This window comes from Phyllobates terribilis, unplaced genomic scaffold, assembly GCF_046119375.1.
Source record: "Phyllobates terribilis strain yellow unplaced genomic scaffold, ASM4611937v1 Scaffold_13__5_contigs__length_258822181, whole genome shotgun sequence".
In the NCBI taxonomy this organism is placed as follows: domain Eukaryota; kingdom Metazoa; phylum Chordata; class Amphibia; order Anura; family Dendrobatidae; genus Phyllobates; species Phyllobates terribilis.
The window spans coordinates 202890420-202905916 of record NW_027362773.1 but is presented as its reverse complement, the minus strand read 5'-3'; the positions used below and the strand labels follow the sequence as shown (position 1 = coordinate 202905916).

General features: G+C 40.3%; 1 long non-coding RNA gene across 2 annotated transcripts in view; it reads left to right on the top strand.

Moving 5' to 3' along the window:
• LOC141174656 (uncharacterized) overlaps window positions 1-15220 on the top strand; it is a 35704-nt gene extending 20484 nt beyond the window's left edge. Inside the window, exons 2-4 of one of the 2 annotated variants that reach the window (XR_012252936.1) lie at window positions 3946-4035; window positions 12712-12777; window positions 12881-15220. This is a non-coding gene — a long non-coding RNA (uncharacterized lncRNA). The remainder of the gene's footprint in view (window positions 1-3945; window positions 4036-12711; window positions 12778-12880) is intronic. The other variant, XR_012252935.1, reaches the window with a different exon arrangement.
• The last annotated feature ends 277 nt before the right edge of the window (window positions 15221-15497 follow it).

The following is a 15497-nucleotide window of genomic DNA, read 5'->3' as shown; positions in this document are numbered from 1 at the left end:
ACATTTTTTCACCCACACAAATCAAGTCTTCTGTGCAGTTAAAAGGCAACCATGCACATCCTCTACAGCAATAAACCAGAAAATATTCTTTGTATAGTTTATAAAAAATGGTTATTAACTATCAAGCCTTTGATCTGGCTTCAATGGGATCTGATACATGAGGGATTATTAAAGGGAACCTGTTACACAATTAGTGCTGCCCAAACTATTGGCAGCATGTGTAACATGGTGCGGGGCGGTAGCCGAGGGTGAGGTACTCCTCTCTTACGCCCCTGCAAGTTACTTGAAGGTGGGGGAGGATCAGATGTTTCACAGTTCATTGAGGGAGACCACCATTTAAAAATAAACTTTTTACTAAACGGGAACTTGGTAGGGAATAAATTCCAGAGATAGCAGGCACACAGTCTTATGAATGTTTTCTTTACAACTTGAAGCATTTTCCACACAGTTTCCTTTGTTCGTTTCTCTATTGCTCTCCTTTTCTCTTCACTCTCTCTATTTGTTCTCTGTATCCACTATTTATCGCTACTTCACCACAACCCAGCTCGACTCTACAGTCCTGTTTATCAAGAGGCCTTTACCTGATCCGTGGTTCTGCATCCTCTTTCCCCTTAGGGTGCCAGTATGGCCGGTACTTATCTTCTCTGGTGCTGACTCTCTGGAACTCAGTCTTGTCTAGCCCCATTACCTTCAAGAGTTACAAACTCTAGGCCTTACTGCCAGGCATCTTTTTCCAGGACCCGTCTCTGGGTAGACCACTCTATCTCTTAGTTACTTCTGCTCTGGATCTCGCTATCTCTTTCCTTCGGTCTCCTCTCACTTTAGGGATAACCAGAATGCAGCACTGCTCAGAATGGACCTTAGATCCTCTTTCTGTGCATTCCAGACCCTATCTGCCTTACTACCAGGAAATTATCACAATCTTTTCAACTTAACCCCTGCCACTCTGGGCTAGTCCCTAACATTAACTCTCACTATCCCTATTGTCAAACTACACAGATTATCAATATTACTAACACCTTTAGTGCACATCAAAACTCATATTATACATACAATTTCACATTAGAACATTGCACTTGTTTTTTCAAGGGTTCAACGTGGGCAGCATGTCCATATCCTTACACTAGAATCACAACAATTACAGCTGGGTATATTTTTTTCTGAAAATATTGTTAGAAGATTTGACCAATGAGAAAAGCCAAGATCGGACTAGTCCGGTGCCACCTCCGCCCTTCTTCTCCCTGCACTGCTTCAGGTGATTGACAGATATTTCTCATAGCTAGAGATCTGTCAATCACCTTTACCAGCGCTTGGAAACAAACTATATTTTTATTAATGCAGGAGCGTTTCAGAGAAAAAAATATACCAGGCTGCAATGGTGCAGCCTGGTGCTCATTCATGCTGTCCGAGGTTTGGGCAACATGAATCGCATGACAGGTTTCCATTAAACTGCTTGGACTAGTGAAAACACATATTCAGAAATAAAACAACGAATGTAGTTTTCTAAGACACAGTTGATAATAGAGTCTTATTGGCAATGCTCCATAGGAATAAAAGTATGCTAGGAAAGCCTGTCCCACCTAAAACCTCTATCAAGGGCACCTCACTCAGCAAGTTAAACCCTGCAGGCACCCTCCCAAAACAGCAGTCTGTAGGTTAGTGCCTGACTTGACGAATATCTCTGGTCATATTGCAAGGCTTTAATTGTTGGACAATGACTTATGGGATGCACCTCCATAAGGTGGCACTCATGTGATAGTTTCTTGGCTCTGTAGAGAGCTAGTCTACATATAGTTTTATTAGCAATACTGCATGGATAAACTTCATGTTCATCTGGTCTTCTTAAAGGGTAACTATACTTTTTAGAATAGGCTGTCCTATGTGTGTACATGAGGAAAAACTCTACATCTGGCCATAATATGATTTGTATCTTGCATTTTCAGCAGTTTTTTATTCTACAGGCTATGCTTCTTATTTGCAATTGACTCTGAGCTAGTGGGAAAAAAAACAGCTGCTATGATGTCTCCCATACACAGTACACAAAGAGAGATAGATTCCCACTTTCCTTTCCTTAAGTAACAGAGAGAGAGAAGCAGCAGAATGGAGGAAATTATGCAGCAGTAGTGATTAGTGTAAATGTGTCACGCAAGGTGAGGGAAAGACTAAGTGCACAACAACGGGAAGAGGAGGAGAAAGCCCAAACACTAGAGAAAGGGGGAGTGGAGACCCCTAGGCAGATCTGACAACACCCTGGCTGCCATAACATCCCTAAATAGGTTCAGCACCTATCGCCAAGCAGGAAACCTAATTCCTGACTGCCCCTAGCGATAGGCCCTAGATAGGGAGGGGACGGGGGGAGCACTAGTCAGCCCCACTGCAACTAAATACAAACAGGTAAAAAAGACAACGGAAACACTTAGCTTGAGAAGACACCAGAGAGATCACGCCAACTATCCTCTAAGTGAACTCCAAGTAGACACTAGCCGACTACTATACTTTAAGCCTGGACAGAGGAAAATAGAGCTATCACCAGCAACTCTCTGGAAAGACTGAAGGTATTTAAACATCCAGCAAGAGTGTGTCAATTAGCAGCAGAAGGAGGAGGTCACAGTTAGGTCCTAGAGGGAGAAGGATATCACTACACTACAGAAATGAAAAGATCAAGAAGGTGTCTGCACAGCCAATCACAATGAACTTACACAGTTGGATCCAGAATGACAGTCTGTCACACCTGACACACCCGTGACAAAATGTGAATCCTGCCCAGGGGTGAGATAAAAGACTTGTTAGAAAGCTCAGCATGATCTTTCTGTTGCTTCTTCTGCTTGATCCTCTCTCTGCTCCTCACTCCTTACACCACTCAGCTTTTGATAGAGCATAATAGGAGATGTAACCTGACACTTCACTGAGCTGGCAGTTTAACATTTCTTGAGGTAGATGGAATTGAGATGTTTTTTTCATTGTGAATGATAAGTTGAATAAGTGAGGGAGTGGAAGAAGTGGCTACTAAGTGCAGAAAGAAACAGAATTCTTTGATAAATTATAATATAAAGTTTCTTTTAATCACCTGTACTATTGATTTATGCAAAAATTGTTGAAAGTACAGTTCCCATTTAAATACCCATTCAAAGTTTTTTTTAAGATGAAATACTATACTATAATGTCCTTTTTTGTTTTTTATTGTAGACACATTGGCTTCAATATATCAAGACCAGCACTTTTCACTGGGTGGGGTGGAATGGAAGGCCGGTGATTCATTAAGAGGCTTTTTAAAGTATCAGACGAGGCGCAAAGTGACATACACCTCACCAAAATTCTTACTTTAGTCAGAGACTGGAGTAAGATTTGTAGTGTAAGGAAATACGCCGCTCATCATAAATTTGACAAGTGAGAATGGTTATGCCCTATAACATCCCTGTCCTGCCCCAGATCCTCCCACTTTGTCAGAGTTGGGCAAAAATGGCGTGGCAATTAGTGATGAGCGAGTATGTTCTGCTAACCCTTTCGCCGAGTATGCTTGGGCGAGCACCGAGTAGTTACAGCTGCTCGGTGATATGTTTAAATCGCTCCCATGTGCATAATTTGCGACTGTTTGACAGCTTTAATACATGTGAGGAATGTCTATTTTTTACACATTACTCACATGTATTAAAGCTGTAAAACAGTCGCAAATCATGCACAAGGGAGCGATTCAAACATATCACCGAGCAGCTGTAAATACTCGGTGCTCGGCCGAGCATACTCGACGAAAGGGTTAACAGAACATACTCGCTCATCACTAGTGGTAATGCCAAAAATCACTAAATATTTGTGCAGCTTCAAGTTGCACAAAGATTTTTGTCTTTTCAAAGCTTTTTTACGCCAGAATTGTAGTGAAAAAGCTGTGATGAATTGAGATTTTTCTTTTTTGTCACACACTGATCATTCTTCCATATTCTATTCCAGTTCTGTGCTGAAAAACAAGATTATCAGAAATTTTGAATTACTGGGTGCCAGATGAAAGGAATTTTGGTGGTCGTCCTGAAGAAGAAGTTGGTATACTTCGAAACGCGTCGACTAATAAACCACTTATGCTCGGATTGGCATGCCACATCCTTCCTACACGGCAGTGCAGAATTAACCCATTTGCTTTTACCGTCTACAGGAATTTTGCTATAACATTAACAATTCAAAAAAAATATTCCTATTGGTTTCATTTTAGAAAGTCTACAAAAATAGGAGTGCAACACCAGTAATAAAAATATTCAATCTTTATTAATTACACAATTATATGTAAAAAATAATAAAAACAGTAAAAACAAGAGAGGTTTTTGTAGCTCCTAATACCTTCCTTTTTAAACTGCTCCTCATCAGATGTTAAAGGGGTATTCCCATCTCCAAGATTCTTTCATAATATGCAGCAGGTGTAATAATATTAGCAAATACCTCCAATTAGAAATGTAGTATAGTTCTTCTGATTAGCTATGTCGCTTGCCTGATGTGCAGGGCATTGAAGTAGCTTTGATATCAATGGTTACGAGCACTCATATAGTGACTGTTAGTGGTTAGTGGTCGAACCATGGATACCTAAGCTACTGCAATGCCCTGCACATAGGTTAAGTGACATAGCTAATCAGTAGAACTATACTACATTTTTATTTGGAGGTATTTGCTAATAATATTATTATTATGGGATATGATCTTGGATATGAAAATACCCCTTTAATTCTAAATCTACAATATTGCTCCAAAAATTATCGGTCTGGTTCCTAATTACATACTATATATTATTCTCCTATAGTAATTAGTAAAGGTGATTCAGGTCGGACTCTCACTGAGCGGCAATTGATGGTGATACCTTAGCGCTGTCGGTAAAACCCCTTGAAATAAAAGTTAATAATTTGAAATAAAAATTCATTTGAGTCAATAAATGTCAGAATATTTTGTATAAATGTGAAAAAACATTTTTTTTATAATAAATAAATAATAGAAATAAATAATAAAACTGAGTGATTTGCCAAATTATATGCAAAGGTATATTAAAAAATTGAACGCTATAGAGATTTGGTGATGATGAATTCTCTGGATATATCACACTGTCAAGTATTGATTAGAAATAAATTGGCAGAGAATGAATGAATATTCATTTTGCAGACATATTGGCAGCATTTGTCATAGCAAGGTGAAAAGAATGAAACAAATACATAAAATTGTGTTACATTATTATTATCATTTCTTGATCCATTTTGCTAATTCTTTATTTGCCTCATATTTCTTTGGGGTGCCATACTGATAAGTCGGTTTTGCCATATTAATGAAAATAAATTTATTTTGCAGCTGTCACCGTACATTCGGATTTATACGCTTTAATATCAGCTCTTTGAAATAACGTGAAGCAAAAGCAATTACTGCAAAATATTTCAACAGCACCATCTACAGGATCTTTACTAAACTAGATCTGCATATATGTATATAGGCTGCATATTTACTATACTGTTTTAATGCAATAACAATATTCAGAAAAAATAAAAATAGAGAATAAACTAAATATATATATATATATATATATATATATATATAAAATAATAAATAAATAAATATATATATATATATATTATATATACATATATATATATGTATATATATATATGTGTATATATATATATGTGTATATATATATATGTATATATATATATATATATATATATATATATATATATATACATACAGGCGCTCACAAAATTAGAATATCCTCAAAACTTTAATTTATTTCAGTTCTTCAATGCAAAAAGGGAAACTCATATATTATATAGAGTCATTACAAACAGAGTTATCTATTTCAAATGTTTGTTTCTGTTAATGATGATTATGGCTTACAGCCAATGAAAGCACAAAAGTTGTTATCTCAGTAAATTAGAATACTTCATGGGGTGAAGGTCAGGCGAGTTTGCTGCCAATCAAGCACAGCGATACTGTTGCGTGTAAGCCAGGTATTGGTACTTTTGGCAGTGTGGACAGGGGCCAAGTCCTGCTGGAGAATGACATTTCCATCTCCCAAAAGCTTGTTGGCAGAGGGAAGCATGAAGTGCTCTAAAATGTCCTGGTAGATGGCTGCGCTGACTTTGCTCTTGATAAAACACAGTGGACCTACACCAGCAGATGACATGGCTCCCCAAACCATCACTGATTGTGGAAACTTCACACTAGACCTCAAGCAGCTTGGATTGTGGCCTCTCCACTCTTCCTCCAGACTCTGGGACCTTGATTTCCACATAAAATGCAAAATTTACTTTCATCTGAAAACAACACCTTGGACCACTGAGCCACAGTACAGTTCTTTTTTTCCTTGGCCCAGGTAAGACACTTCTGGCATTGTCTATTGGTCATGAGCGGCTTGACACAAGGAATGCGACACTTGTAGCCCATGTCCTGGATACGTCTGTGTGTGGTGGCTCTTGAAGCAATGACTCCAGCAGCAGTCCACTCTGTGTGAATCTCCCCAAATATTTGAATTGCCTTTTCTTAACAATCCTTTCAAGGCTGCGGTAATTCCAGTTGCTTGTGCACCTTTTTCTACCACACTTTTTCCTTCCACTCAACTTTCCGTTAATATGCTTGCATACAGTACTCTGTGAACAGCCAGATTTTTTAGCAATGACCTTTTGTAGCTTACCCTCCTTGTGGAGTGTGTCAATGACTGCCTTCTGGACATCTGTCAGGTCATCAGTCTTCCCAATGAAAGTGGAGCCTACTGAAACAGACTAATGGACCTTTTTAAATGCTTTGGAAGCCTTTACAGGTGTTTTTTGTTAATTATTCTAATTTACTGAGATAATGACTTTTGTGTTTTCATTGGCTGTAAGCCATAACCATCAACATTAACAGAAATAAACACTTGAAATAGATCACTCTGTGTGTAATGACTATAATATATGAGTTTCACTTTTTGTATTGAAGAACTGAAATAAATTACATTTGTGATGATATTCTAATTTTGTGAGAAGCACCTGTATATACAGTATATATCTTGTACAGTCATGACCAAAAGTGTTGGCACCCTTGAAATTGTTGCAGAAAATGAAGTATTTTTCCCAGAAAATTATTGCAATTACACATATTTTTTTATACACGTTTATTTCCTTTGTGTGTATTGGAACAACACAAAACAAACCAGAGAAAAAAATTAAAATTGTACATAATTTCACACTAAACCCCAAAAATGGGCCAGAGAAAATTGTTGGCACTTTTCCAAAAATCTGGGTAAGGCTGTGTGCCCACTATGCGTTTTTTAAGAATTTCCGCAGCGGTAATTCAGCCTCAGAAATGCTTAAAAAACGCTTGGTAGAAGGTCTGCAATGTTCCCCAATGACAATCCGCATGTGCTGTGCACATGCTGCGGAAATTTCCGCTGCAGATTATCATTGCGGAAAAATCCACAGCACTACCAATTATTTTGCGAATTGCGGCATTTTTGCCGCCATTGACTTGCATTGGACTGCATGACATCCGCATCACTACATCTGTACATGCAGATTCCATGCGTTTCAATGTGCGGATGGTACCCGGGTTTGGGGAAGAGGAGACTCTCCTCCAGACCTGGGTACCATAGTACCTGTAAAAAAAAGAATAAAATAAAAAATATACATTATACTCACCCTCTGATGGCCCCCGGTGTCCTTATCCGATCCGTCCTGGCTTGCCGGTAGATCGTGGTAGACTAAAAGGACCTGCGGTGACGTCATTTAGTCATGTGATGGGTCACGCGACCACTGATGTTATTTTTTACCATTCTTTCGGTCACACTATATAAATCCATGCCGTTTGCATGGATTTATATAGTGTGACCAAGTTGTCACAAGCACTTTCCAAGTGATGCGAAAATCGCTTGGAAAGCGCTTGACAACCCACATGCGGAAACGCATGTGAAAAACGCTTCACATCCGCTTGTCGCTGGCAGGAAAAATGCATGTAAAATGCGAATGCATTTTTTCTGCCAGGGAGATGCAGAAATGCTCAGGAAAAATCCAGAGCATTTCTGCATCTTGGGCACATAGCCTAAAAAACTTTGTTTCAAGCATTTGATGCTTGTTCAAACCTTTGGCAGGTAACAGGTGTGGGCAATATTAAACTCACACCTGAAACCAGATAAATAGGGGAGAAGTTGACTCAATCTTTGCATTGAGTATGGAGAACAGAAAGAGGAGAAGAGAACTTTCTGAGGACTTGAGAACCAAAATTGTTGAAAAATATTAACAATCTCAAACTTACAAGTGCGCAACACAATCAAGAAGTTTACAACCCATGGCATTGTAGCTAATCTCCCTGGACGTGGACGGTAGAGAAAAATTGATGAAAGGTTGCAAAGCAGGATAGTCCGAATGGTGAATAAGCAGCCCCAATCTAGTTACAAAGAAATTCAAGATGTCCTGCAGGCTCATGGTGCATCAGTGTTAGCGCGAACCATCCGTCGACATTTGAATGAAATGAAACACTATGGCAGGAGACTCAGGAGGAACCCATTGCTTACACAGAGACATAAAAAGGTAGACTGCAGTTTTCAAAATGTACGTGAATAAGTCAAAATTCTTCTGGGAAAGTGTTTTGTAAACAGATGAGACCAAGATTGAGCTTTTGGTAAAGCACATCCGAAAATGGACTGAGGCCTATAAAGAAAAGAACACACTACTTACAGTCAGATATGGTGGAGGTTCAAATATGTTTTGGGGCTGTATTGCTGCCCCTGGCACTGGGTGCCTTGCAAGTTTTCAAGGCATCATGAAATCTGAAGATTGCCAAAGGTTTTTGGGTCACAATGTAGTGCCCAGTGTAAGAAAGGTGGGTTTGTGCCCTAAGTCATGGGTCTTTCAGCAGGACAGTGACCCCAAACATACTTCAAGAAGCAACCAGAAATGGATAGAAACAAATCACTGGAGAATTCTGAAGCGGCAGTGACTCGCCCCCAGGGCCGTGGGGTACTCGGCAGCCGGGCCTCTGGTTGCCGGGGGATATCACGGTGGCTGGCCCGGTCCGTGACCCAGGGCGGTCAGTGAAAAGGGGAAACTTCTATTATATGGGGTTTTTGGGATTTTTCGTGACGCCACCTGTGGTGTCTGATGAGGATCACCAGCGCTGCAACAGTCATCTGAGGCAGATGCTAGGGCAGCTTGTGATGGATGGCTCCCCACAGGTGGAGCCAGCCTCAGGGCAGCATAGATAAATGGAGGAGGTGAGCCGGGCGTTGCAGTGCAGGGAGGGAAATGGCACTGGCAAAATAAAGGAGCGGAGGCAGCTCAGTGCAGTCATCCAAGATTTACTCACAGTTCTTAGACAGTCCACAGGTGCACTGTACTGGTGCAAGCCTCCCGCGTCGCACTGCGTTCACCGGGCAGGGGTTCAGTCCTTCCTCAGGCAGTTCGGGTGTACCTGGCAGAACCCCACTTTCTTATGTACCTCTCTAGACTGACTTCACGCTGGGTCTTACTCCCTCCTGCTCTGCTCTTCCCACTGTGAATCCTGTTCGGGTGCTGCGAGGTCCCCCCTGTCCGTCGGAGTTGCACAGACCTGCTTGACCTTACTTGGATTAAAGTGGGGGTTTGGCTTCTGGCTATAGTCAGAAGCCTCCGGTTTTTCCAGCCGAGGCCTGAAGCTACACGACTGGGCCAGGGGCCGGTCCCCTTCTTGCGGCCTAGATCCTCCTGACACTTGGCAGGTTCGGGGTGTATGGGTGCCGCCTGCACTCGCCGTACCCCCTAGGATCCCCTCTTCAGAACGGAGCTGCCTCCCTGCTCCCCTCCTGGGCCTCTGAGGCTAGGCCCTGCTTGGGGAGCAAAGCTCCTACAGAGACTCTGCTCCCAGACTGTCTTCACTCTCTCCTCTCACTGACTGGACTGCACTATCCAAAGATGCCTTCTTTTTATATCTTTACTGTATGAGTGCTCCCCTAAACTACTTCCTCCATCCACCCCCACTACTAGTTCCCCCTACCTTTGGGTTCCCCCACTCCAGCCAGGGACAGGGCTCAACAGCTGCACTCTGCATATCGCCCCTCCAGCCGGCCTGGAGCAGTGTAGTATTGGATGTAGGTGTTTGGGGTTCCGTGCAGCACTCCCTCCTTACCTGAGTGAAGGGAGGCACCACACCTCTGAGTGAGGTGCAGTACCTCTGTGGCGACTTAACCCTCAGGGGCACCACAGCAGCAATGAGTCCCATTGATCACCTGTGGAGAGATCTTAAAATTGCTGTTGGGAGAAGGCGCCTTCAAATATGAGAGACCTGGAGCAGTTTGGAAAAGAAAAGTGGTCCAAAATTCCAGTTGAGATGTGTACGATGCTTATTGATGAAGTGATTGATTGCAGTTATTTATTCCAAAGGTTGTGCAACCAAATATTAAAGTGAGGGTGCCAACAATTTTTTCTTGCCCATTTTTTTGTGAAATTATGTCCAATTTGCCTTTTTATGTCTGTTTTATTGATTTGTTCTAATAACCAGGAAATAAACATGTGTATAACTAAACATGTGTAATTGCAATAATATTTTGAGAGAAATACTTAATTTTCTTGGACAATTTCAACAATGCCAACACTTTCGGCCATGAATGAGTACCGCTTATATTTTTAATTATATTTTTATTATATTTAATAAAGTATATTTTTTTAAATTTATAATACAATGTAATTACATCTTATTAAATAAAATACAATAATATGAAACATATAATGCAAATACTTGTTAAAAAAAATTTCATTTTTATTCTCCCTTGCATTTTTCTAAGTCTTGTTCATAGGACATTTAGAAGTTATCTACCAGTTTGGCCATAATATTGCTATTATTATTATTATGTATAATAACAATTTGGCTGCTAGAATGATGCAACCTGCAGTATTAATATGTTATGTGTATATATACAGTACAGACCAAAAGTTTGGACACACCTTCTCATTTAAAGATTTTTATGTATTTTCATGACTTTGAAAATTGTACATTTACACTGAAGGCATCAAAACTACGAATTAACACATGTGGAATTACATACTTAACAAAAAAGTGTGAAACAACTGAAAATATGTCTTATATTCTACGTTCTTCAAAGTAGCCACCTTTTGCTTTGATGACTGCTTTGCACATTCTTGGCATTCTCTTGATGAGCTTCAAGAGGTAGTCACCGGAAATGGTTTTCACTTCACAGGTGTGCCCTGTCAGGTTTAATAAGTGGGATTTCTTGCCTTAAAAATGGGGTTGGGACCATCAGTTGTGTTGTGCAGAAGTCAGGTTGATAGACAGCTGATAGGCCTACTGAATAAACTGTTAGAATTTGTATTATGGCAAGAAAAAAGCAGCTAAGTAAAGAAAAATGAGTGGCCATCATTACTTTAAGAAATGAAGGTCAGTAAGTCCGAAAAATTGGGAAAACTTTGAATGTGTTCCCAAGTGCAGTTGCAAAAACCATCAAGCGCTACAAAGAAACTGGCTCACATGAGGACCGCCCCAGGAAAGGAAGACCAAGAGTCACCTCTGCTTCTGAGGATAAGTTTATCCAAGTCACCAGCCTCAGAAATGGAGGGTTAACAGCAGGTCAGATTAGAGACCAGGTCAATGCCACATAGAATTCTAGCAGCAGACACATCTCTTCAACAACTGTTAAGAGGAGACTTTGTGCAGCAGGCCTTCATGGTAAAATAGCTACTAGGAAACCACTGCTAAGGACAGGCAACAAGCAGAAGAGACTTGTTTGGGCTAAAGAACACTAGGAATGGACATTAGACCAGGGGAAATCTGTGCTTTGGTCTGATGAGTCCAAATTTGAGATCTTTGGTTCCAACCACCGTGTCTTTGTGCGACGCAGAAAAGGTGAACGGATGGACTCTACATGCCTGGTTCCCACCGTGAAGCATGGAGGAGGAGGTGTGATGGTGTGGGGGTGCTTTGATGGTGACACTGTTGGGGATTTATTCAAAATTGAAGGCATACTGAACCAGCATGGCTACCACAACATCTTGCAGCGACATGCTATTCCATCCGGTTTGCGTTTAGTTGGACCATCATTTATTTTTCAACAAGACAATGACCCCAAACACACCTCCAGGCTGTGAAAGGGCTATTTGACCAAGAAGGAGAGTGATGGGGTGCTACGCCAGATGACCTGGCTTCCACAGTCACCAGACCTGAACCCAATCGAGATGGTTTGGGGTGAGCTGGACTGTAGAGTGAAGGCAAAAGGGCCAACAAGTGCTAAGCATCTCTGGGAACTCCTTCAAGATTGTTGGAAGACCATTTCCTGTGACTACCTCTTGAAGCTCATCAAGAGAATGCCAAGAGTGTGCAAAGCAGTCATCAAAGCAAAAGGTGGCTACTTTGAAGAACGTAGAATATAAGACATATTTTCAGTTGTTTCACGCTTTTTTGTTAAGTATATAATTCCACATGTGTTAATTCATAGTTTTGTTGCGTTCAGTGTGAATGTACAATTTTCAAAGTCATGAAAATACAGAAAAATCTTTAAATGAGAAGGTGTGTCCAAACTTTTTGTCTGTACTGTAGTTTTTTAAGCAGTTCCGGTCAAAAAATGCAGCAAAAATTGTCTTAAAAAAAAGTTCCGTGAAAAGTTCTTCCTATTCATTGCAATGTAAATCCTCTTTGATGTTTATATGTAGAATTTTTTAAACATTTTTTTCCTGTTAAATTTTTGAAAAATATCTGGTGAAAGAGAATAAAGTGCATTCCATTTTTTTGTAGGCAGACTCCAGTTTGAATCAGCTCCAAATTTGACACAGGTCAAAAAGCTACAAAAGAATTCTGTAGGTAAAAAAGTGCATTAAAAGTTTTTCAATGACTTCTTCAAAACCATTTTAGGAACATTTCAGAGAAAGAGAAGCTTCTCCAAACCTGTGTGTCTTTTTTTCAGGAGGATTCCACTCAGAATTCACATGAAAAAGTGCCGCAAAACCACAGTAAAAAAAATGGACATAATGCACAGCAATGTCAAAGCGCCATTGCTGTGCATAGGTACTGGCTTATGTGACTTATTTGAAAAAGAAAAGAAGCGATATGTTTATTCTTCAGGGGGCTTCGTTTGAAATCCGCCCGCTCTCTATAATAGAAGACATAGGAAAAAGACACTGCGAAAGTTATGTCAAAGCCGCTGGCTAAGCTGCTTCAGGAAAAAGCCAACGGCAGCCGATTTGTGAAAGAAAACACTGGAGTTATGTAAAAAGCTTTATCTAAATTGCATGGAGCCTGCTGAGAATGGGATGGAGTCAACTAAGAAATATTATATGTCCAGCGCACGACCGCTCTGAAAACTAGCTAAGAAGAGTGACCTAGTGGTTAAGTCACCAGTTGACAAAGTGCAGTCGACAAAGTGCAGTCGACAAAGTGCAGACCTCAAGAGTTTGGACACAGATGGGAAAATAAAATGAAAAGTGACATGATGTGGCCTGAGGAGTAACAGAAGAAAATTCTGCAAATCTGGGAATATGTAAAAATCTCAGGGTGCCTTCACAAAATAGAGCGGTAGATGGATAAAAAGATATAAAAATACAAAGAGAGACATGTAGTGTGCCTGGAAGCGCAACAGAGTACCCTGCAGACCAACAAAGGAAAATCCTGCAAATGATGGAATATGTATAGGTTTAGGTGTACAGTCACAAAATATAGTAGTGAATGGTTAAAAAATGCATAGAAGTAAAGAGAGAGAAAGAGACATAATGTGCCAGGATGAGTAAAATCCTGGAAAATCCTGCAAATGATGTGTATATATGTAGGGGCACTATTACAGAAAACAGGAATGGATGGGTAAAAAATATATAAAGAGAAACATAATGTACCTGGAAGAGCACGAGGGTGCTCCACTGATCATCAGAGGAAATCCTGCAAGTGATGGAATATGTATAGAGCTAGGTGTACTGTAATAAAATACAGTAGTGAATGTTTAAAAATGCATAAAAATACAGAGAGAGAGTGAGAGAAAGAGGAAGAGATAAAGAGAAAGAGAGAGAAAGGGAGAGAGAGAGAAAGAGAGAGAAGGAGAGAGGGGTAAGAGAGAAAAAAAGAGATAGAGAAAGAGAGAATGGGAAGAGAGAGACAAGGAAAGAGAGAGGAGAGAAAGGGGAAGTGAGTGAGGGAGGGAAGGAGAGAGAGAGAATAGTAAGGGCAGAAAGAAGAAGAGAGAGAACAGAGAGGAGAGAGAGTGAGAGAGAGAAGAGAGAGGAGAGAACGAGAAAGAGAGAAAAGAGAGAAGAGGGAAAGAAGAGAGAGAAGAAAGATATAATAGAAGAGATAGATAAGAGAGTGAGAGGGAGAGAGAAAGAGGAACAGAGAGAAAGAGAGAGAGAGAGAGAAGAGAGAGGGTAGAGAGAAAGAAAAGAGAGGGGAGAGAGAAGGAGAGAGTGGAGAGAGAAGAGAGAGAGGAGAGAGGGGCAATAGGAGAGAAGAGAGAAAAAGAGAAGGAGAGATGAGAGAAGAAAGAGAAATTAGAAGAGATAGAGAAGAGAGAAGAGAGAGGGAAAACAAAGATAAAGAGAAAAGAGAGAGATAGAGAAGAGAGAAGGAAAAGAAAGATAAAAAGAAAAGAGAGAGATAGAGAAGAGAGGGAAAAGAGGAGAGAGAGATAGAAAAGAAGAGGGAGAGAGAAAGAGAGAGAGGAGAAAGAGAAGGGATAGAGAAGAGAGAAAATAGAAGATATAGAAAAGAGAAGAGAGAAGAGAGGGAGAGGAGAGAGCACAGAGAATGGAGAAAAATAGAAGAGGAAAGAGAGAGAGAAGAGATAAAGAGAAGCGAGATAGAGAGAAGAGAGTAAGAGAGAGAGAAGAGACAGAGAATCCTCCAGTTCAACATAAGAAAATCCTGCAAATGATATGTATAGATCTAGGATTACTAGTACAGGATACGGTAATAGATGGGAAAAATTACATAAAATTACCAAAAGAGAGACATAATATTCCCAGAGGAGCAACAGAGTACTCTGCAGATAAGAAAATCCCACAAATGACAGTATACTGTATGTATAGACCAAGTCCTAAGAAGATTGTGTCAGCCCTACCACACACCTACACTATTATTGTGCCTAGTACGCACAACATGGACAGGTGAGCAGATACCTTTATACTACGATCCTTTTCCTCCTGTATTATGGTGCACCTTGCACTTTATCTATAGCTATCCTCAGAGACAGCACAGTGATCTCTCGAAAATAAGTATTTTATTTTTAAATGTTTCATTTGTTTCATTAAACAATATAACTTTTCCCGCGCTTGTAATAACAGAGATTCACATTTCGTGCCTTGTCAAACACATTCGCTTTAATATGACAAAACTCTTCTTGTATTTTTGGGCGCCAGGAGATGTGCTCCGGCAAGTGTCCTCTGCCCTGTTTCTTAAGAATAAAAGATGAAAAAGTAGAGTAAGTGGCAGTCGCCTCCTGCGGAAGAACAGAAAGACAGATCTGGGTAGTTTAGCTCTGCAATGCCAGGATGCAAATATGTTGTTCTTGCTGTGATTGATTACTAAGGTACAGCACAGAT